The sequence below is a fragment of the Myiozetetes cayanensis genome, unplaced genomic scaffold, assembly GCF_022539395.1.
Source record: "Myiozetetes cayanensis isolate MyiCay16 unplaced genomic scaffold, myiCay2020 scf16, whole genome shotgun sequence".
NCBI classification, from domain to species: Eukaryota; Metazoa; Chordata; class Aves; order Passeriformes; family Tyrannidae; genus Myiozetetes; species Myiozetetes cayanensis.
Window position 1 is genome coordinate 17,648,864 of NW_026087270.1, and position 21,161 is coordinate 17,670,024.

Here is a 21,161-nt window from a genome sequence, read left to right on the forward strand (position 1 = left end):
TTGAATCCCTGCCTGTGTCACGTCCTTGCCTGGCAGGGCAGGGACGGAGCACGGTTGCCACTGCAGACCACACCTCAATCTGACTGCACCGTGAGCTGGCGAGGATCTCCCGAGATGGGAGAAACCAGCCACTGGAAATCCATCAGCACCACACGGAAAATTGATAACACTGAGGAGACAGCAGCGTCCAGCCCTCTTACAGGAGGGTAGTCTTCCCTCTGAACCCCACAGACAACATTGGCTAATAGGGGAGTAGTTTGAAAAGAAAAGCAAAAGGCATAAAGGAGGCACTGACAAGCTTGCAGTGTCTGCTGCTGGACTAATTGTACATTAGCATCGACATATAGGCAGTCACAATAACCCACGCAACCTGGCAGCAGAAAATTCATTTCTCAGGATCACATTCGAGAGCCAAACTGCCATCTCTATCAGTCCATGAACTATTTCCCATCCCAAAATGATACATTTCTGATGGATCACCAGCAAGAGGGGCAAATTATTAAACAAACCTGCTACTCGTTAACACCCAGCCCCTCCTCTCATCCACTTCTGACAATTTTAGTGCAGTCCTTCGGTCTCCCCCACCCCTGTCAAGTGCTTTATCCTTCTGCCTGTCTGACTGGGAGCACGTAATCTTGCTGCTTGTGAGAAACAGGGATGCTCTAAGGATTGTTTGGCAACCAAGAGATGAGTGATATTTGCACATCTCTTCCTTCACAATTTCAGACACGTAAAAACAGTTAAATGCCTTTGAGTTAGTCTGAGACTGTATGGAAAAAACCAGTCATGAAAGAAACTGGTTCTCTTTACCTCCTCTGGATGCAGGGAGTGAGGCTGGCAGCACTGAGCCTGACCCTCTCCCTGCTCTCAGGCCGGCTCAAGCAGAAGGATTTCGGCTGCCGTGCCCCATCCCAGAGCTGAAAGCCTGTGCACCGCCTTCCTGAACGTTCCTCGGGAGCGCTCGTTATCTTTCTGCTTCAGTAAAAAGAGAAGCCAAGCGGCATCTTCCAGCCTCCATCTGCATTTCAGACGGGCAGCGAGGCACGCAGCGAGCGCCCGGTGCCTCGAAGGGACAACGCCTGGTTCGGAGACATCAAACCCTGTCAGCGCCGGGAATGTGACAGCCAAGTTTCACCAGCGTGCAAATCCTAAGCCCGGCAGAGGTGGCTTTCCCCAGCGCTGCACCTCCACAAAGGGGTTTCCCCGTAACATTTCTGGTGCATTTTGAAGTCTCCTGGAAAAAAACCCACCCAGGGAAGGCAAACCTTTCCCGAGTGAAATTTACTTTATTTCGCTGATAGCGACGAATGCTACAAAGAAAGAGCCAAGAATACATGCGCTGCAGTGTGAAGAATATAATTTTTTTTCTTTTTAAAAACACACTGGCATGTCAAGAAAATGCGCAAATTCAAAGTTCAGACCTCCGAAATGACAGGAGATGATTTGGCAAAATCATCCACCTGAGGTTAAAAAAATAAGCCCAAATTAGCTAGCCCATTCTTTTTCAGGATTTGTAAATAAATCAGAGCAACTTTGTTCACATAATAGCTATTTTCAACATGGCAGTGTATTCCTTGGAATAAAGATAAATATTTTACTGACAGTGAAAGCAAGCGATTTGGAGTTCATACATGTCACGATATCTTTAAATGCTCAATTTAAACATGCCGTGGTCTTTAGAAATGGTGTTTCCTTACTACATTACTGATACATTTCACAAAGTTAATTATTTAAATTACCTATGAATTATTAATTACAGATCATTAAACTAAGAAACAGAAGTCTGGAATATGCCTGTAATAATTACAGAATGTATATTTAAAAATGTTAGACATTATAAAGCCCAGAGAGAAAGGCACGTATTAAAATTCTCAGCTGCAGTCGATGATATGTTATAATAAATACTTTATCCTTTCTCAGTTTATTTCTCCCTTATTGTGCAATAAACCTGAGGTTTAAACTTTGCAGACTTGGGGCACGAGAGCGGTGTGCTGAGGATACACCAGAGACAATAGGTTTCCATTTTCCTGCTCGGGCTGTACTCCACCCTGGCTAAGGGACTGTCTAGCAGTGCGTGCCTTTATTTGCGCCTTGCATTAACGAGGCACACGAGCTTTCGGACTTCAGTGTAAATGAAATGTCAAGTCCAGATGCTGCCAGCAGATATCACGGAAAACCCTGCCATAAGAGACCTGCAGCTAATTATTCATTACGGCGGCTCAGTCATTTCTCCATACGTTAATTTATGGAGCTTCGTTGAACTCTGTCTCCCACCCACTTCAGACAAAGGAAAATAATTTGCCACACTGTACCAACTGCAAGGATAACCGAGCCGCCTCCCACACAGGGTCAGTGGCGATGGGATGGCTTCCTCCATCTTTTTTACACATGCAAACCACACATTTCATTGTCCTTTACCTGATTTCTTGCTGAGCTGCTTTTGTGGCAAGACCCCCCCTTTGCACAGGTAATCTGGCTGAAGAGAGGCAACTTTTTGGTCGTGCTACGCCCCTGTTCTGTGTCTCCCCTCCCGAGCATTTCTCAGTTGACAATAGGAAGAGTGCAGAACATGGCATACAGGCACCTTGAAATCTGGGGAGGGAGCCCCAAAGGAGGCAAATCACCCTCTGCTGCAAGAACCCAGGTGCCATCCCGGCACAGCACGCTGCATTAAACTGCTTTTTTCCATATGGAAAAACAGAACTGAAAGGAAAGGAGAAAAAGCAACCCACCCTCTACTTTTGTCCCAATGCCCAAGGCAGGCAGAACTCCCAGTCTGCATGCAGCCTCTGAGTCCTCAGATCTGAGAGTACTGAATCAGCTGCCACCCACCCAGCTAGTCACGGCCACCACATCTATATAAATGTTAATTCCCTGACTGCTTCCCTTGACTATGATTTTACTGGCTTAACCCCTTTCATAACATATCCTATTCACTTCAAAGAGAGGTGGGATCTAGCTGCAAACTCCAGTTGACTAAGCAAATACACTCCACCACCTCAGTCAAGAAACTAACAAAAAAAGCAAATCTCCAAGTGTCTTCATTTACTTTGTAAGAGTAGAAATATTTTCCTATTTTCATCCCATATTTGAAATCCTTACTTCAAAATAAAATTAAAGAAAGTTTAGTGTGTCTTCTAAATAAATCATAAGTGCATCTGTAAGAACAGGGGAAACAGAGTGGACCAGTATCTTTGCACAACGCTGAAAACCAAGAGGAAAAAACCCCCATATAATCAAGTAGCATCTTTATTTTCTGTTTAAAATACTTCCATAGACTTTTCATAGCCTAGGGAAGAGAAAACAGGCATAAAGGCATTCAGAAAGTTATGCTACTGTATTTCTGCTTAAATGAAAAGCAAAGTCAGCAATGTCAAGAGGGTCTTTAAAAAGGCAACACAAATGAAACCCAAAGCAGACGCTGGACTGCCCCACCCAACAGCTGCTCTAGCAAGAAACACTGGAAGGTAAAGGCACAGACCTCCAGGTTTCTTTTCTGTGAGCAAAGGACCATTTCTCCAAAACTATCCACCTGTTCTCTTTAATCACTCACCTACAAATTTAAACAACCTGCAGCAACAGCACAAAGAAAAACCGCCACAGAAGACACCTGAAGGAAAACCCTCTCTTATCAAAGCAAGCTTTTTACCTTCATTTTATATATTTTAAAAGATAGACATTCCTACCTGTAGATCTCAGTACTGAGGAGTTACAAACCTGTTAATGCTGGCTGTAACTGCCCCACTTCAGCTGCCTGGTATTAAGGCTTACACAGCTGTATCTCTCTCTATTAATGTTCAAGTTTTCTCATCTTTAAAAAAAAATTATAAATCAAACCTGCAAGTCCTGAAATGGCTGAGACAGTCAAGAGTCCAGCAAGACAATAAGAAAGCTGCTGCTTTCCACGGCTGAACACCACTGCCTGTAAAGCATCTATATATTTTTTTTCCAGTGGTGCTTTATTCAAATTCTAGGGAAAGCATCAGTCTGAAACCAGTAACTGATGGGAGTAACAGTTTATAGGTTACAGAAGGATATTTTATTGTTAACGGACTGTACCATGTAGGAATTAGGAGGGGGTGAGGCAGCAGGAAGGCAAGAGGAGAGAGATGCTACTATTTTTTTTTTCCCCGAGCCACTGCAATTACTCTGATGTGAATTTTTGATGACTTCCGACATATTGCATGGTTAATAATCGTTTCAGCTGTCATGTTTGGTTAATGTGGAAAATGCATTTGCTGCATTGTGATGCAGCACTCCAGCCACAGATTGTAACACCAGTTGTGAAGCTATTCCCTTAACTGAGCTGCATGAATTTGCACATACCATGAGGCTGAAATAAATGGTAGTTTGATTTTTATACAGCAACAGAAAGCTTCTGCCATTTTAGACCTGCAGAGCTGTTGGTACAACTTGTACAGGCATATAATTTTACTGCATATTAATTGGTGTTGATGCTCTTTAAAGGGGAGCTTTGATTCTCTATTGTTTTGCTGGGTTTGGTTATTTAGCAGTTAAAACACTGAGAGCCTATTTACATTAAACATCCCTCTTTTTTGTAGCTCTGAACAGGTTATTTAACTGTAAGCATATATCCATCAATGAAAGTGTCAGCACTACAGAAATGCAGCCCTGTTATTCATACAGGCTCAACCTACTTCTTCCTCCATACCATACTTAGGAATGTGTGTATATATAACCTCGTCTTGCAAATATCGCTCATGAGGGGTGAAAATAAAATGATTGCACACGAAGGGTGAAAATATGCTGCTCACATTCAAATAACGAGGATTTTGTTTGTAAAGTACCACTTCTTCACCTACACTTCAACCATCAAACAAAAAAGTATAAGGTTACATAAATACCAGGCTGTGCCTTTCACTGTCACCAACAGAAAAACAATGCTGCAAGCGATCGTGCAATTACAAGAGGAGATGTAAAACAGCAGAGCTGAAACCATGCTAAGAGCCAGTCACCCGATGATTAAAGTCAGGCCAGTGTATTCCAGCAGTCAGGTGATGGTGCCATCATTACAGTGCAGAAAGGCACAGAAAAATCGAGAAACAGACCACCCCCATCTTCAAGAAAAAAAAAATTAGAGGCACCAAAGGAATAAGGAATGCATTTTCTAATATGCAGGGTGGAAAACCACAAAGCAGTGTTCCACAAAATGTGTGTCTAACACTATTGGGAAGTTACTGCCACGAGCCCCAAGTGCACATTTAACCCATGGTGCCAACCCAGCTCCCATCTGCAAACTGCTGGTGACACTCCCACATTCAGATCTTCCTAAATTCCAGAACAACAGCCCTGCTGCAACAGTACTGCATTTCACAGCTCAGTAACTCTGCTCACAAAATGCACGTCTCCTATTTGCAAACACACGTACACAAAAAAATCCAGACTTGGGATGTCTACGTTTAATTTAATGAAGGACAAAAAGCTATCAGGAGAGTGTTTTACTGTGCTTGAACACTGAGGTATCTGCAGAATCACCACCAATACCACTAATTCATTATTTCCACTTCTGCTGTAATTAAAACAAAGCTGCAGGGGTATCTCTTGGACATGAATTATCATTAAATATGGTGCAGGATATTTTATAGAGAGAAAAAAAAGAGTCTCTGAGTTAACATTGTACCCACTTTGGGAGCAATTCCCATTAACAGGTAATGTCTGTAGAAGGTGCTCTGTGGCTCAGTCTCAAAGGCATCACTATGCACCTTGCACAAGTCAACGTTTCACAAGTGGCAGAGTCATCTCTTAAATGCAATGTATTTCAGCTTTGGAACTAGCAAACTTGATCCTAAGGAGGATTTTCCTCAAACCACTGCAAGGAGCAAACCCGTCCCTGCTTGTGACCACCTGAACACTGCACCGAGGATCCGAATTCTCCTACCCGGGCACCTCACAAGTGGAGCAGACAGGTCCAAATCCCATGTTCTTAGTGCAAAGCTGCAGTCAGTCGATTGCAGGGAAAACCACTGATCCAGACCAGCTACACCCCACAGTGCAGGCCAAGTCCCTCTGGGGAGAGGAAGGGTGATACATTCGCAGGGATAATTTACCTCTGGTGTTCCTCCTGTATTTCTGAGCAGCCAGGGTCCCTGCTGCCGTGCTCACCTCACACACACTGCTCTGAGTTTGGATGGCTTCTCCCCCTGCTTACCTCTAGTTTGCATAACCCAGTAGTGGTGCAGAGCCAGGAGCACGGAGGACACACAGAGTTTTTGCTTCCTAGCCAAACCTTGAAACAGGTAAAGGTACCTGGGGAGACAGTTGGCTCTTTAGGACAGGCTGCAGCCTCGCCAGGGATCTCAGGAGCACAACCGTCCATCTGGAGCTGCTAGCCACAACTTTAAAGATGATGCTTTTATCAACAGACACTCTCAGTTATTTTCTGGCCATGTAATGTGACTGCAGAAGCTACTGTCAGCTGCAGAACTATGCATTACGGATCAGCAAAATTAGATATATACACTTTGTTTTACAGATTGCATCACCAGGGAAAGCCTTCCCAGGGCAGCTCAGCACAGTACTGCCTCCCCTTACCTATGGATTTCTTAAAGCAACAGCTTTGAGGGCTGTGAACAGAAACCCCTCACCCAAATGGCTGTTGGTGTAAACAGCTGTGAGGGGTAACCCAGCTAAGATGTCGGAACTCCTATCTTCGCACTGGCAATCAATTTAGTGGAGCGTTCAGTCAGCTCACGCATCAATCACTCCTGCACTCTGATGTGACTCTGGGAGGAGAAGGGGGAAAACTGCTGTTCAGGGCTGCTGGGCCACAGCTCAGGAAAACCATAGAAGTCTTCCTTTGGAGTAGAAAGCATCATATCTCTAAGAGAGTGAGGATTCAAAGAGAATGCAGAAGCCTAGGAATAAGAGTATCCTTCTCTGTGTCAGGATCATTCCCTCACTCCATCTCTGGAGTCCACAAGGATCTCCCACCTCATCACGTACAGCTGCATCTCTGGAGTGAATGAGATTCCTTCCACCACGACAGCAAAGAGATGCAAACACCACTACCTTAAAAAAAAACCAAACCATAAAACGTGCTAGTAGTCTATCTTTCCCTTTCTTTCAGTCTTGCACTGGACAGGGTTAAGGGGGAGATTGGGAACAGCACCCCTCGCTAGATCTGCTCCTGTATTAGCTGCTTTTTGAAGTCCTACAGCTTCAGTGCCTGGCATTAGCCAGCAAAACCGAGAGACATCGCTGGCAGCGCGTTACAAGTGATAGGTAGCGCTCCTTCCCAAAGATCATTTCTTCTCTGCTTAACCCAGCCCTGTAGCAGCAAATACTGCACTGTCATACTGGGTCTTAAAGCATCCGCTGCCGCCCTCGCTGCAAGGCTGGCAGGGTGATTACCCAGCGTCGATGACAGGCAGGGTCTCTCTCCAGAGGCAGGGCTGTCACACCCAGCATGCTGCCTCTGCCTTCAGCTCTGCACACTCATCCTCCCCCTCTGAGGGATGCAGAAAAAAAGAGCCAGAGAGAGTTCAGGAGTTTATGCCAAGCAGACTGTGGTGAAGAGAAGAGGAAGAAAATCCAGGCTAGCACTTTCACATCAATACAGTTATATTCACACACAAACAGTGCAGAGCAAAAAGTCAGGTGGGTTGAGTGTATTATGATGCTACTGGCCTACCTAGCATGGAATTTGGGCTTCGTGGCAAAGGACTCTCTTTCATGGACTAAGAGAATAGGAGCCATCCAGAGCCAAAGCAAAAACTACAGCTGGGAAGTGACCACCCCCAGTAACACCTAGTACCATCATCACAGAGAGCCATCCTCTTGCAGAGAAAAAATCACCAACACACCCAGACTGAGAGTTGCTGGCTCATTACAGAGCTCAAAGGAGACCTGAGCTTCAATACAGCTTTCTGGAGCTAAATTTGCACCGAACAAGAGGCAGGATGTAAAGACAGTGAGTGGGAAACACCCCTGAGAGCACTGATTGAGGAGCAGTGCTCTGTGTGACCAGGCGGATGCAGGGGAAAGAGAAACACAAATCCTGTAAAACTTGAAGAGTGATGGTCCCAAGCAGGGGAGAGGTGGGGGAAGCCCAGCCAAGCAGAGAGGATTAGCAGCAACACTGGCAGTGCTGTTCCTGCCATCCACACCCCAATTAGCGGTATCATTTGTCAGGATGAATGGGGAACTTGCTCTCAATTCGGCAATTTGACAGAGTGTCACTGAACTACCTCACGTCCATATTTATCCAAGAGGCAAGTGCAGGAACCAGTTTTAATTAGAGCCTGTTTAACAAAGAACCAAGGGTATTACCCATGCTCTCACCATCAAGCGATAATTGAGATGTAATCGCTTAAACAAAGCGCAACAAGTGTCCATTTACCCAAAGCCATTGTTAAATATCCACTAGGAGATTATTTTCAAAATTATAATGTGCCATGAATATGCAAACCACTTTCCATCTTTAGCGTTGAAAAGAATAATCACCTTCAAAAAAAACCACACCACCAAAAACCACAACTGGAAGCCAAACAGCTATTTTGCAGCAGAATTCGAGGAGTGTTTTAAATATGCCAATGCTACTTTAAAAGGAGGGGGGGAAAGAAGTGATGGCTCTGCTTTGGGGCCATTAAAGCTCTGTCTGGAAAGCCCTCTTTTGTACAGCATTAGCGTGCTGTAAATCTGTAATTATGCAGAGAATGTGTTAATTTTTAATTCAGATTGCTAACCCCTCTTTTTATGTACAAACCCTGCACGTCAATCCCTCCTGCAGATGACTGTAAGCACCGACATGACCAAATTCAACCCTTGGTGGTAAAAGCATGCTCTCCCTGGGAGGTTTGGCACTGCACATTGGAAAGCAACTCAGCTCTGTAGTAAAATAGCTCTTTTACCAAACTGTCACCTCAGCACCCTGGCAAACAAATCCTCTCGACCCCCAGCCTATTAAAGTAGAACCGTATGGCCACTGATCCTCACTCCAGCATTCTCCTGTCCAGCTACTGCATTTCTCCACACAGCTTCACAGGAAGCCCAATTCCCACGTCCTCCAAGTCCCCAAGCACAGGAGAGCACAGGATGGGGGGGTTATAACCTCACGCTGCCTCCAGGCCCACACCAAGCTAATGGCTGTCAAGCACTAAGCCCATCTTTCATCTCTTCTGACTCCCACTGATGCCAGCAATCCACGGAGGAGCCTGACTTAGGAGCGTGCTTTGACACAGTCCAGCAATGAATTATTAACTCCAGAGGAAGCTGCAAAGCATCAACCAGGAGCAATCCTGAGCCCTCTGCGATGATTAACCAGAGTGCAATTATCCATGCTCCTGCTGCTCACAAAATGCCTCCACATTCCGCATCACACACAGCCCGAAAGGCACCACACAGGAACGCACATCCACGTGTATGAAAGCAGAAACAATTCCCTGCTTTTACCTTTGTTTCCTCAGGGTTATATCACCAGCTGTGAACGGCCTGAGAGAAGAAAGCTGGGCCTTGCCCCCTTTATTACAGCAATTATACATGGACTCGCATCACTGAGAGTGACATATGCAGAATCAAGCCCATATTCTTAATTTCCACAGCAATTCAATCCATGCAATCACAGAAACTTGCCTGCAGATTCAGAACCATTCTTTCCCACGCTGCATCATGCAGCAGAAGATGTTTCCAGCTCAGGGTGTGACTGCACACATATACAGAAGCAGCTATGGCTCCCAGCCTGCTCCCCAACAGTGGGCAGATGAAGACAGGCTCATTCACCCCTTACAACCACGAGTGCTGCCCCAAAGGGTGTCCCCAGTCTCCCTCTGAAAGGCATGGGGACCATGCTGCAAGTGGGATGTACGTGTGGGCCTCCAGCAGCACCCCAACATTTAGGAAGAGCAACTGGCTCAGCTCTCTGCCAAAGGACTCCAGACAGCTGCCCTTACCAAACCACAGGGTGCCAAGAGGCAGCAAACACTACTGATGGAGCTGAGAAGATCTGCTGAACCCCAGGATGCACAGGGATGTCTGCCTGGGATGGGATGCCATGCAGCTCTGAAATCAGCAGCGAAAAGGCAGGGTGAAGACAGCATTTTAGGTTTTCCTTAGCAGAGAAGCTAAATTGGTGCTTTTCCTTTAATTACAGCTGCCAGCTCTGAAGAAAGTGGCACTAGAAGTGCTGGCCAGCATGGGAAATGAACACCCACAAGCACGCTGGTTCAAATGAACCACAGCAGTGCATGGCTGCCTTGTCAAACCATCCTTGTATTTATTTCTCATAGTGAGAGTACAACTGAAATCAGTATTGGCATCTTGGCAGGCTTAATTAGAAGTCAGGTCTACTCCATTCAGGTCTTTATGCTGTGCTCATTACATTAATATCCAAGTGCCTTCCAGTCCTGCATTAAGTGACATGACTAACATCTGTCACACACTGTTTATTCTCTTCTCCCTTTCCTGGAGGAATGGAAACACAATGTTCAGGGGGATCACAGAACAGCCAGCAACTGGGAAGGGAAATTCCTCCAGCCCCAGCTCACACAGAGCATGTGTTGGCCTTGTCTGCTTGGTTAATTGTTTAATATCATCGTCATCAGCAGAATGATTAAGAAGCTGTACATATTAAAAGCACCAGGTCTCCTCCCATTTCCATGCAGGAGTGACAGTATTGGAAGACAAACAAAAATCTGTCCTTTGTGTACCAAATTAAGTCATTTGGAGTTTTATCACTTCATTTCTTTGCCTGAATCTCCCTGCCTTGTCATCTTACATTAGACAATACTGCAGATACAACTTCCAGCAGAGGAAATACAAGTGTCCATCTGTTGAGTTTGACTAAAAAGGACAACAAAGGTATAAACAGCTTATCCCGACCTTAAATCCCTTCAAAATGCACCATGTCTTAAAGCTACGGAGGTTTCACCTGGATTTCAAACTGAGAAGACTGAAGTCAGTAATTATTTCTTTTGCACTCTTTTGCTTTTCACCTTTCCCAGTGATCCTCCCTCTGTGTATCTCTATCTTCTTGATGTTGAAAAGTCACCGTTGCTTCCAAGTTATCACCCTGTAATTCTTTGCAAAGACAGTGATGAGGACTGAGATAGAGAATGGGAAGAGCTAGGAGGGAAAGAACCGGGAGGGATCAAACCTCAGAGCTCAGTCGAGATGATGAAGGATTGGCAATGCTACATGTCCTAAAGTCAGCTAGCTGCAGTTAGGCAGATGTTTCTAGTAAAGGCAAATGCCTGGAGAAAGGTCAAGCTCAAGAACAAAAACTTGGTAGAGACTGGGAAACAACAGGCTGCAGGGGATGAGACCCTGGCCACCACCTCCTGCCAGATTGTCCAACTACGGCTCCACAACCGAAGGTAAGAGCAGCCCACTGAACCTGAGGCACAAACTGCTGGATTAGGAAAAAGGCAAGGGCTCATTCCAGGCAAGTGAGGGGAATACATGGAGCTTTCATTTCATGCAATGTGCACAGCCATACAAAACGGGGATTAGTCTTGCACAAAAAAAGAACAACCTTTTCAAGTGTACAGATAAAGAGGCTCTCAGGAATGGACAGAGGCTGACTCAGAAAACTATTAAAAGGACAAAGTGACTTTCAAGTAGAGGTCATTAGTTCAAACATGCACTAGATCAGTAGTGGCCAAGACTAAAGCATCTAAAGACTGATTAGTGGTGTAAACAAAAATGTGTTGTTAATCCTCCTTGAGCTCCTGCTACCCAAGAGCCCATATTCCAAGTTCACTGCAGAAAGCAATGCAGAATTCACTTTCTGTCCAGTCCCAGAGGGACAGACATGGCTTAGGTGGGCACCCAGACACCGAGCACCTGTCCCCACAGTCACTGTAGAAATGTGACAGCTGCACTGCTCCATGGGCTTGAAATGGGAAGTCATCTTTCCTGGTTATGCCCCCCTACCTCGGTGTGCTCACCAGTTTGTCACTGGATACACATCACCAGACACTGCACTTAGCAGCACCCACTCAGCACATCAAGATCATGCTGCAGGTTTGGGGCGTTATTTTGTCAGAGAATTTTTCTGTGAGATTCCTTTGCTGACTAATTAATGTCATACAACTTACACGATGATGAAAAACAGAGCGACCAAACATCATTTACCCCTTTTCCCCAGCACTGATCAGAAGAGGCTCCAATTATCCCTAGAGATTCACAGGACTGCAGGCTCAGACGTGTCTGTTATGAGGCCTTCCTGCAGAACATCCTTCCAGAAGACACCCAAAGAGGGCAGACAAGATTCCAAAACATGCATTTCACTAATGAAAAGCAGTAAATGCACAGTGCTTAGAACTCAGAGGAACATCCAATAATGTGGATATCACAGGCTGCAGATGTATTTACTGGGGAGTTTGGGTCGACCACTCTCCATCTACTATTAATTAAGCAAACACTTCCTTTAGGACCAGCAGCTTCAGTAGCACAGTCATGATTACACACATCAATGCATACTTTTATATAAAAATATTAGCTTTTACTCAATTATGATGTAACATATTATTTATGTACTATTACTGAGCTAGGGTTCTGCAAATAACATTAATTCCTGTGTGTATTTATTGGAAGTAAGGACATGCTGGAGGCAAAGATAAAGAAAGAATACTTGATTTCCTTTTAAAAGAAAATTTTATTAATATTTGTTCCAAACAAGATCTTCCAGCTGCTGAAGTTGAATATTACCCAAAATGCATTTTCCCTAGGGTCCTCCATTATCAGCAAGGGCCTTTCCTGCAAGTCCATGCACACTTTCAACAGACTGTCTTTGCTATCTGATTTGAGAGCCTTAGGTGGTCTGCATTTGAGGAATGCAATCAAATCCTGCCCCTTCCAGTCCTTCTGGAACACCTATTAATTCATCCCCCTGGAGAGAGGGAGTTTATCATCTCTTGCAATTGCTAGAATCTAAAAAAGTGGAACAGGGCAACTTAATTTGGCACTGCAATTATTTAAAGTCTATAAATAGTTGTTGCCATAGTGTTAATTAAATTGCTGTATGGTAACATCCTTTCTTTTCTACCTTCTAAAGCTGAACTCTGATTAAGTCAGGTAAGCTGGGACCATGCCATACAAGAGTCCATGGAAAGGAGCACAAATGCTTAGAAATTGTGTTGTACTTCACACAAAGATGAGCTGGAAATGCAAACTACCTTGTTATGTTCCCTGTTTCCTTGGTAGGAAAGAGCAGAGACTCATTTCCAAATTGCTACATCATCTGTCACCTGAACTCAAAGTTTTGAAGGATCACCATAAAATTCAACAGACCAACCACAGTAATTGAATGGACTGCACAGGGAAAAAAAATGTGAAAGTTTCCCTGCAACATCTTTATACATTTTAGAAATATAGTGAACAATGGTGACAGTCACCTCTGCACAGAATAACCCGACCTGGCAGACTACTGAAACAAGAGAGATGGAGAAGGTCAGATCAGAGGGGAAAGAAACACTAAGCCCAAAATATTCCAAGGCAGAAAAGAAGTCAATTTTAACACAAATATCAGCACAAGCTTCATCTCAATAATTACACCACTCACACTAGTATTTGCTCAGAAAAGGAGCAATTGCTACTACTTCCCAGTGAGAGAAAACCATCTTTTTTTTTTGGCCCAAGTATCATACTAATTTCTTTTAAAATGGTAGACTCTAACAGGCAATAACCCTACCTTACAAAATCTTATTATTTAATGGAAAGCTGAAATTACAGGAAAGGGACTGCAGCGAGTCTTGGCTACAAGTCTAAGTGAGAGATTAAATAACACTCAGAACAGCAGCCAGAGGGCAAACTCTTGAATCCTCACCTTTTGTCAAGTGTTCCCCCTCACATTTGGGAGAGCAGAAAGCTGCTTTGGTCTCCCTTTATTTCCAGTACTTCTAGCTGCAGTGAAGTCTTGAGGCTTTGTGCAGTTACTGTTCTTCATGGCAGGTTGTAACAAACAGCAAAACTCCCTGACAGGAGCAGATAGCTGAAAATACCGTTCCCCACCACAAGTGTTCGTGCCACCACCCAAAACCAGAGACATGCATAAACCTAAACAAGCTTAATCCTCTCTGTTTTGTGAAAGTTTGTGTTTCTATGAAGGGGAGAGATGACTCCTGAAGAAGCACTGGGTACCTATCCCAGAGAACAATTAGAAAGGAAGAGCTTTGGGGTAACTGCTGGCTCACTACAGGCAAACGATTCCCAGCAATTATTGGTTCCTCCCCATCTACCTTATCAACACAAGAAAGCCCCCACCACAGTCAGGACAGATGCTTTTTACAGGGCTGTTCCTGTACAAGAGCAAGAGCATCAGGCCTTCCATACCCATCTCTTCAAAACCTGAAGTGGTCTTTCCTACAAGCCTGTTTCTGCCTGCCTGCCTCCCTCTGTCTTCTTTTCAGCATCTGCTGCTTCAGGGGCTCATTTCAGCATGTGAAGGTTAACAAATACAAAACAATGAAACTCAAGACTTGCCTATTTATCTTTTTTTTTCTCCTTTTTTTTTAAAATCCAAACCACATGAGTACTTTTGGAGAGACAAATTATATTATAAATGCAGGATTCCAGCATTCTGGCACCAAGCCAACATTTTAATGGACATTCAAACACTAACTAAGGAAATGGTTGTGCATTAAGCCTACCAATAAGTCAACAATCAATACTTCAGTACTGCAGTAAAAATACAATGCACCCTTTATAACTGCATCTGGCCTCATCCTTCTTTGTCAAGATCAGCTCTAAATAAAAAAAATAAGAGAATCTTGAAACAAGAAATGAAGCACATACTATTTCACAGCCACCAAGTATTTATCCTAAAGTCTAAACCTAATTGGTCCTCTGAACTGTACAGATTTTTGGTTTTCAGCAGTGTACTGACAGGGCAGAAGAGTCAGGCATAAAAAGGACAGAAGTTCAGACACAAAATTAATCAAGTGATCAATAGGTAAGAGCTGCAAAGTAAAGAAACCTCAGACAGCTAAGCCCCAAGCAACTGCAGATTAGGAGCTGGTTCCAACTTTATCTCCAAAAAGCATCTCAGTCAAAAGAAAACAAAAAAGAATCCCATCAAAGCATGCTAACATATGGATTTTAATCCAATTCATAGATTTTAATTGCCTGCACAACATCAGTCCTGCGTGACCCCTCTCAACAGATCCTATCAGTTTGGTCAGATGAGGCCAAGGGCAAGCTCTGCAGAGTAAGGGATCTGGAAAGTGTGAGCATCAGGCAGTATTGCTCTGCCACAGAACAAATGTTTTCAATTTAGTTAACACTGGCTTCCCATTCAAAGCCATGGCCAATAATGCTGAGCCACCACTGTATTTCTTACCAGTGCAAAAAAACCCCACTGCATTTGGATACTTGGAGCAGCTCCCTGTGTCTGCAGAAAGGTTCAGGGTGAGTCTGTTTTTCAGGGAGAAATGGTGGCAGACATTGATCCAACCCTGTGAAACTTGAATGGAAAAACAGGAAGACAAAACCAATCAACTTGACAATTTTTATCTCCACAGCCTCGTAAGCTCAGTACTGAAGTGGAACTTCATCATGGAACAGCTAAGCCAGTGTAATAGCTTGGGTAAACAAGCCAACCAAATTCTCCATTTTCTTCTCCAAGTCTGCAAACACACAGAGGGAAACAGGGAATGATTGTTTCAGAAATCCCTCCACAGATCCCTCACGTTTATTTGCTAAAACTGTCTTGCAATCCCTGGGGTTTCAGCCATAAACAAGCACAGAGCTCGGCTGGGAATCTGGAAAAACTTTTTGCTGATATTTTGAAGTCAGGGCATCTGCATCTTGAGGCTGAGCTCTGCAACAGCAGCCACTGCTGCAGGTCCAGCAGCCGAGGGGCAGGAATAGCCAGGTCCTCCCAGACCTCTGAGCCGTTTGCCGGTGCAAGATCCAAGCTCAGGAGCTGGGTGTGTGCCCAGCACCGGGCCAGGCCAGACTTCTCATCACCAGGTTTTGCTACTTCATCCCTACATCAGGCACATCATAAATAATCCACCTCAAGTGAGAGTCACCACACTACAAAATGCTGCTGCATGAAATTATTATATTGGGTAGTGGCAGTAGCTGTACTGACCAAAGTTTTAGCCTGTGACTCTAACCAACTGCCAGCTTAAAGGGTTTTGTGTGGCCACAATTCCAGCTCAGGGCAGCAACTCACAGCAGTCTTTGCACAATTACAGCTCAGAGGAGTTGAAGATCTCCAGTCCAGACTGGTGATAGGCACTGCAGCTGTCCTAGGGAGGTTTCAGCAGAGCTGCCAGTGGACTGGTGTTTGTAGCACAGCTTCAGTTTCTTGTTTCAGGTGGGGAAAGGAGCTCTGCTGACAGTCCATGGAGCACAGGAGCAGCCAAGGACTGCGCTGCTCAGCACTGCCAAACCAGAAAACTACTGATGCACAGAAGCAAGCTTGTTTTTCACAAGGTCTGGTATCTGAGGGAGGGAAGTTGGAGGCCAGTTAAATGCTGTCAAATACTGATCAGGACTGTGAACAACAGAGGTCTGAGAAAATGGTAAATGCAACTTTTATTTCTCAGCTGAAGAAAATGATGCGTAGGAAAGCATTCCTTGAACTCAAAGTCAAGCATGAAAATCATGACAAAAATTGGATCAAAATCCGGTTTTCCCAATTTCCTGCAATGAAAAGCAGCTGCCACAGAAGGCCGTTTTCTAAGTAAATATACACATCAGGGGGTGCCAGTCAGGCAAGGATCCAAAAATTCAAGGGTCAGGTGCTATTCAATATTTGAATCAGTACAATAAAACACTGCATAAATATTTAAACTGGCATTCCTGCTCCAAAATACTCTTGGAACATATTTCAGATGCCTGCTTTCAGAGCTGGTAACAGACATTCCCTTCTTCCTTCTGTCCTGCAGAATCTCTGAAATAAAAAACCATTCCTTGTTCATCCACAGCGCCTCTGACAGCAGTTTGGTGGTTTGATTTCAATGTGCTGCTTTCAGTCAGCCGGTACAAATGGATAAATCTCAAGTGCTGAAATCCTATATCCTTGGCTCTTTATGAGCTCTGGTTCTAAATCTGCCCTCTGTTCCCCAGAAAAACCGAAATAAAAAACCAAAACCCCAAACTCCAGAACACTCTCTGTTTTTACATCTCACTTACAGCCTCTGGCTCCAAAGGCTAAATGCTTGGGTTCCATTTTAGTTGCTCTCACAAAGTGTGCTATAAAACAATGTAAGATGCCATTTGTCATTAGACACTTGGAGCTGGAGGACACACATTTGTTTAGATCTGAATAGAGAGCTCCAGAAGTCCAAGTCAAGTAACAAACGCATTTCAATACTCCACGTGCAGCTGAACCTCTTAACTGTTTTAGCTTGACACAGAAAAAATATCATGCCAGTCATTAACAGAAGTTATGGTTTTGAGCTTGTAGGGCAACATTTCGCTGTTGGTGGTGATGTCACTGCCTGTGCTCCCTGCCCAGCCCCTGCTTTCACACTGTGAGGCAGTCACGGAGCTGGAAGATGCTGTAACCAGAGGTAGAAGCCATGCAGATGTGCAGTGCCAATAACCCACCTGGCTGCACACTCTAACAATTCAATACATTGAATTGCAGCTCTGCTGGAGATTCCAGCCCTGAGATCTCCACAGTTACACTCAATACTGATTTGCATGAACCTGCTCCTCTTTCAGCCTTCATTTCCCTGTGCTTCTATACCCCAGGCCTCTCAGTGTGCCTGTGCTCCAAAACAGCTGAAGCTTTTCTTGAAAAGAAAGTGAAAAACTCTTTTAAAGGATATTTCAACAACACATTCTAAGAATCACTATGGGTTTTTTGTAATAAAAACATCTAACTACTGACCACAGAAATCTGACATGGTAGCAGATCCTTCCAGTAGAACCTGTGCACATTCTTCTGAGATTAATGGGGAAAAAAACACCCCAGATCTAAATCATACCCAAAAAATAAGGAACAACAGACAGCTCTTCCTGTTTTATTTTTGCTGGGCTATCAGAAGTAATTAAATCTTTGATATTAATGCAAAAGGAAGCTCTGATGATCCCACAGGTAAGATTACTCTGATGGAATGGATGACTGTGCATCTAAAGGCACAGAATTCATACAAACTCTTCAGAAGGTAGCTCTGCACTTCAGACATTTACACTCCTGGTGGCCCTGGAAGAGCCCAAAGGAATCGGCTGTGAGACTGTCAGCCTGAGTAAAGAAGATTCAGTCTGTGAAGTGATGCCCATCCATGGCAGTCCCACTCATTATTAACACACTGCACTGATTTCACAGAGGGCACCAGAAAGGCCAGCACTTCAGCCTTTCAAACCTGGCACTTCTCAGGGCCATCAGCCCTAAGCAGCACCACCGTGTGACCATGTGGAGGAAGAGGTTCCCACTCATGGTGCTTACAAGGTGTCACTCCTGATTTGCTCTGGAAGCTGTAAATTCATTTTTTGAGATAATTAGTCAGTACTACACAGCAAGGCCAATGATCCAGTGCAGTAACTGTAGCAAAGGGTTCTTTCAAGAGGTAAAACACTTGAGTGAAATAAATCAATAAGCTCAGGAGTTATGTTTAAATGCTGAGGTCCTGCCTGCCTACACTGCCTCCACAAATTCACCTACTGGACACAACTCCTCAGCTCTCAAGGAAGTGCATGAACGACACATTCAGCTTACAAAAACAAATTGCAGCACTTGCTGAAAAATAAATTGTGAAAGAAACAAAAAGCCCTTTTCTTCAGTCACACGTGACAGAATTCCATTTCATTGTCTACTGCATGCATTTTGTACAAGGCACAGAGGTACAGGGTACTGGTCATGACAGTTTTCCATTTATCATTCTGGAACTTCAGCCTGGAAAAGGATGAAATCAGCAAACCATTGCCACTGACACCAGAAAGAGCCTCACCACTGCAAAGGCACAGCCTGCCCAGCTCTCTACACTCTGCAGTGACATGGACAGCCAGGCTGGAACTCCTGCTTAAAGTCAATTAACCAGCATATAAAAGAGTGCAGTAAAACCCATTTCCATTGTAAGTCCTTCTGACTCATTCCAGTTTCCAAGTTTCCATGTTAAGGTTCCTGTAAAGTACCAGAAAAGCCCTCAGTTTTTTGCTGGATGGCCACAAGACAGACACTGCATTTGCAGACCCCAGCACCAAGGCGTGTCCTTTCCCACAGATGGCACCAACCAGGGGTGCTGAAGGCAAAAGGATCCACCTTGGAGGGCTGCATAAAATCCATGGAATTAGAAACTCCCTCGAGATGGCAGGATGAGCCTTCCCTGGATCCACTGGGGCACTTCCCACATGCAACATGTTCTGCTGAGCCGTCTCTGCAACCACCCGAGTCTGGGAATGGCGCTTCCCACCTTCCTCTCTGAATATCTGCTTTCAGAGCAACATTTGTTACCAGGATGCATTGCTAATACATAATATATTGGCTGCAAATTAGTATTTCATCTCAGAGAGAAAATGTTACAGGCACTTCTTCAGAGGCAATGCATGCACAGGAGTTCGAGGAAAGAGATTTTGTTAAGACAAAGAGAGCAAACCTGTAACCAAGAGAAGGCAGATCTATCCAGACAAACAACTAAATCCTGCCCTTACACTACTCAGTTGATGGGAACCATTCCCAGCTCAGCTCCCCCCTGCTCCAGCAACAAGCCAGAGGACCTGTCCACCTCGAGTGTTTATTTCCATAATTCACTAAGTCAAAAGCTTATGAAAAACAGAAACCAAGGTTTTTCTCAGAAGACAGGGAAAAAAAAATCAAGAAGACATTAGCAAAGGTAGAGAAAGCATCTAAGGGTATGAAACCACAGACAAACAACAAAACATTTGGTATAATATTACATACAGTACTATCATGCCCTTCATCCTACCAGCAAATAAGAAGCCAAAACATTAACCTCAAGTCAAACAGCAAAACAAAATTAAGAAGTGATGTTGATTCAGTGTATCTGTTGAGTAATAAAGCTTCTTACCACAAGCAACGAACTGTAAATTTTCTAAATAAGCCATTGTTTACCTTGGAAGAATTAAATCAAGGCAGACGGGTACTAAAAGAAATCTTGCAGGGTTAGGTCTATGAACAAAACTGAATCAAACCAGAGTACAGGGTCCAAATGTGTAATTCCACAGTGGGAGAGATCTTTGCATCCAGCTTCCAGCATTTAGCTTTCACTGGGACCTAAAGATGGTCATGGTTTCTTTTAGTCAAGAGAATGGTGAGTCTTTTGACTACAGAATTACTGCTTATTTCAGATTCATTAAAGTCTTCAGGTTCTTGTATCTACTTAACAAACAACGTAGAAGGATTTAAACATGCATTTTTTGCTACAAGCCTTGGGGCAGGAGAGGAAAGAAATAATGAATGTTTCCGAGTTACTATATGGTAACCATAGCAGGCAAAATCAATTACTGCTCCGAGGATCTGGAGATAACATGCAAGTTCCCACCCATCTGTTTGAAATGTGGTTTGGTTTTTTTGCCCTTCTCCATTTCCTCCCCCACTTGTCTTCAGAAATGTCTTTTCTCATACTTTAGAATCTGGCCCAAAGAATCCCACTGGCTTACAAGCACATTTAGAGATAAAGATTTGTCGTGATACTGTATGGTATCCCCACCTGTGCACTCCCACTTACCCCAGATTAAAATCAAATCCTTCACAGATCACTGCCTCTGCCTTTCACACCGGCTTTGGCCACACTGAACATCCTTATCAGGATGAGCAAACAACAATGTGGTGTTATCAAGAACACCATGTCAGCTGGACAGCCACCCTCAGAAGGGAAACTGCAGGGCAGACCTGGGGGATCAGCAAAAGCATGGACATGAGGTGGGAACACTTTGGGGATGAATAACGTTAATAAAGGAACCAAGAGCTGGTGCTTGGAGAGTCTGTGAAATTAAGTGTTCCAGAAAGGGCAGATCCAGAAATGCAGTTCATATGGGTCTGAGCAGAAAGGAAACTGTGCCTGGTTAAATGATGCCAAGCTCAAAACCAATAAAAGGAAATAAATTTTAACACAGTCTGTAATTGGACTGTGGAACTCACTACCACAGGAAGATGGCAAGGCCAAAAGCATAATGGGATTAAAAACTGACTCAGTATGTATATGGGTACTGAGAGTATCTAGAGTTGAGTTTAACACCACAATTGAGGAAAGAATTATTTATTATTCCTCATGCTCCAGGGATAACCA

The 21,161-nt window shown here is 44.1% G+C and overlaps 1 protein-coding gene across 3 annotated transcripts in view; it reads right to left on the reverse strand.

Moving 5' to 3' along the window:
* The window catches only part of NUP93 (nucleoporin 93), a 67,276-nt gene that overhangs the window by 36,097 nt on the left and 10,018 nt on the right, over positions 1–21,161 (reverse strand). The window contains exon 1 of one of the 3 annotated variants that reach the window (XM_050311057.1): positions 3,838–4,005. The exons of 1 other annotated variant lie outside the window; for it this stretch is intronic. The gene's annotated coding sequence lies outside the window, so the exon portion shown is untranslated. Of the gene's footprint in view, positions 1–3,717; positions 3,737–3,837; positions 4,006–21,161 lie in introns of those variants that run through there. One more of the 3 variants, XM_050311060.1, reaches the window with a different exon arrangement.